At 41.5% G+C, this 3,570-nt stretch overlaps 1 pseudogene; it reads left to right on the top strand.

The window, feature by feature from the left end:
- Positions 1 to 626: 626 nt before the first annotated feature.
- On the top strand, positions 627 to 727 carry LOC115471465 (annotated as a pseudogene).
- Positions 728 to 3,570: the final 2,843 nt, after the last annotated feature.

The following is a 3,570-nucleotide window of genomic DNA, read 5'->3' on the forward strand; positions in this document are numbered from 1 at the left end:
AGCATTTTGAAAATAGGGTGATTGTCATTACTTGTACTAATGTATGGGAGGAAGCAGGGGGGTCTTAGACATCATAAAATACATCGGATAAACACAAAGGAATCCTGAATATAAAGAATGGAACCAATCAAACTTAGCAGTACAACTCCAGCAATTGGGAAGCAAAATGAGTGCTGGGCAGACTTCTACGGTCAGTGCCGTGATCATGGCTGGACAGATTTGGATGTGCTGGAGTTGAGTTTTGATGACAGTTTCAGTAGTTGGAGAACAAGGCCAGTGCCAGGCCGAATTCTAGAGTCTGTGCCCTGAAAATGGCAAGGACAAATCAAGATCAAGTATACATATGTAGCATCACATCATACCTTATGCTTTGAGTTTATCTTGTTGGGCAGACTGGATGGACTGTACAGGACTTTATCTGTCGTCATCTACTATATTATACTATATTAGTTATTTGTATACCAGATGTATGTTAAACCAGTTTTCTTATTATGCTTGTGATGTATTTTATTCACTACCACTATGGTCGTGTTATGGGACTTAATCATAAATGAAGAATTTTTAAAGTTCAAAACAAAAGTAAATGGAATTGAAATATTCCTCAAGGATTTATACCATTATAGATATGAAATGCTTTCACAGCACTAAATTTGGAACAATACAGGAAAGATTAGTATGACCCCTGTGCAAGGATGACAAACACATTCATGAAGCATATCATTATACATAGGCATCAACAGTTCAAAATGATTTGGGGTACCAAACACAATACAAATTAATCCTCCCTGGATACAATGAAGGAGCTTGCTCAATATTAAGGGTGCTCAGCACCCCAGTGCACCCACAAAGCTGAATCCTATGCCATTATAAACCTGCCCCAGGAGAAAATAGCTTTGCACAAAAATTCTATAGCATGGGCACTCAGGACTTCCGACTACAAGGCTCGGACCACTCTCTCTCTTTCATGTCCCAAATCATGCAATACACCCTTTCAGATGACTAAAGGCTGCAATTGTGCTGAAACGTCAGGAAACCCAAGCCACAGCTATATCTAGGGCTTCTATTCTTAGGTGTTTATAAACTGAAAATCTAGATGCTTATTTGCTAGTTAATTAGGGAGTTTTGAGGGCACAAAAATCTGTGGTTATCATTTTTTTTTAATGTCATAGGTATGTAGCAGGACTCCACCATGTTCCCCCTATTGCTTCTGTGAATATTCTGCAGTCCCTGCACCTTACTAAACAGAGGCTGACCAAATTTCAATTACGGCTTCAGCATTGAAACCAGACTGAAATCCAGAGTCGACTGTGTTTAGGTTTTGGACTGAACTGAAACTCCCCTCCTCCATAAGAATGTAAGTATTGCCATTGCTGGGACAGACCGAAGGTCCATCAAGCCCAGTATCCTGTTTCCAAAAGTGGCCAATCCAGGTCACAAGTAACTGGCAAGATCCCAAAACAGTACAATAGATTTTATGCTGCTTATCCTAGAAATAAGCACTGGATTTTCCCAAGTCCATATCTTAATAATAATGGCTTATGGACTTTTCTTTTAGGAAATTATCCAAACTTTTTAAAAACCCTGCTAAGCTAACTGCTTTGATTACATTCTCTGGCAACAAATTCCAAAGTTTAATTACATGTTGAGTGAGAAAATAAGAACATAAAGACTGGATCAAACCAACGGTCCATCTAGCTCAATATCCTGTTTCCAGCAGTGGCCAAGCCAGGTCACAAGTACCTGGCAGAAACCCAAATCGTGGCAACACTGCATGCTACCAATCCAAGGGCAAGCAGTGGCTTTCCCATATCTGTCTCAATAGCAGACTATGGACAGAAACTTGTCCAAACCTTTTTAAAACCCAGATACACTAACCGCTATTACTACATCATTCAGCAAAGAGTTCCAGAGCTTAACTATTTGTTTTAAAAAGTATTTCCATGTAACTTCGTTGAGTGTCCCCTAGTATTTGTACTTTTGGAATGAGTAAAAAAAATCAGTTTACTTCTACTTGTTCTACACCACTCAGGATTTTATAGATCTCAATCATGTCTTCCCTTATCTGTCTCTTTTCCAAGTTAAAGAGCCCTAACCTCTTTAGCCTTTCCTCATACGAGAGGCATTCCATCCCCTTTATCATTTTGGTTGCTCTTCTTTGAACCTTTTCTAATTTTGCTATATCTTTTTTGAGATATGGCGACCAGAACTGAACACAGTACTCAAGGCGAGGTCACACCATACAGAGATACAGAGGTATTATAATATTTTCTGTCTTTTTCACTATCCTTTTCCTAATAATTCCTAGCATCCTGTTTGCTTTTTTGGCCGCTGCCAAACATTGAGCAGAAGATTTCAGCCTATTATCTACCATGAGACCTAGATCTTTTTCTTGGTTGCTGACCCCCAAGGTTGGACCCTAGCATCAGGTAACTATAGTTAGGATTAATCTTTCCAACGTGCATCACCTTGCATTTGTCCACATTAAAATTCATCTGCCATTTGGATGTCCAGTCTTCCAATTTCCTAAGGTCTTCCTCAATATTTCACAGTCTGCATGTGTTTTAACAACCTTGAATAATTTTGTGTCATCTGCAAATTTAATCACCTCACTCGTCGTTTCCGATCTCCATATTTATAAATACGTTAAATATCACTGGTCCGAGTATTGATCCCTGTGACACTCCACTGTTCACCCTCCACCATTGAGAGAAATGGCCATTTAACCCTACCCTCTGCTTTCTATCCAATAACCAATTCCTTATCCACAATAGAACATTGCCTCCTATCCCATGACTCTTTAATTTTCTCAGGAGTCTCTCATGAGACTTAGCGGAGATTGGATGGCAGAGGCGGGGCTGGTGGTTGGGAGGCGGGGTTAGTGCTGGGCAGACTTATACGGTCTGTGCCCTGAAAAAGACAGATACAAATCAAGGGGCTGGTGGTTGGGAGGCGGGGCTAGTGCTGGGCAGATTTATACGGTCTGTGCCCTGAAAATGACAGATACAAATCAAGGGGCTGGTGGTTGGGAGGCGGAGCTAGTACTGGGCAGACTTATACGGTCTATGCCCTGAAAAAGACAGATACAAATCAAGGTAAGGTATACACAAAAAGTACCACATATGAGTTATCCTGTTGGGCAGACTGGATGGACCGTGCAGGTCTTTTTCTGCCGTCATCTACTATGTTACTATCCAGCTTATTTTCGAAAGAGAAAAACGCCTATAGTGCGACCTAAATCGGGAGATAGACGTTTGTCTCGCAAAGGCGCCCAAATCGGTATAATTGAAAGCCGATTTTGGGTGTTTCCAACTGCACTCTGTTGCGGAAACAAATAAAGTTGACGGGGGCGTGTCAGAGGCATGGTGGAGGCGGAACTGGGGCGTGGTTATCAGCCGAGGAGAGATGGGCGTCTCTAGCTGCTAATCGAAAAAAAAAAGGCGTTTTAACCGCGATTTTGGGTCACTTTTTTTGGACCCTTTTTTTCACAAACAAGTCCCAAAAAAGTGCTCCAACTGCCCAGATGACCACTGGAGGGAATCGGGGATGACCTCCCCGGACTCCCCCTGTGGT

The sequence above is a fragment of the Microcaecilia unicolor genome, chromosome 5 (assembly GCF_901765095.1).
Source record: "Microcaecilia unicolor chromosome 5, aMicUni1.1, whole genome shotgun sequence".
In the NCBI taxonomy this organism is placed as follows: Eukaryota; Metazoa; Chordata; class Amphibia; order Gymnophiona; family Siphonopidae; genus Microcaecilia; species Microcaecilia unicolor.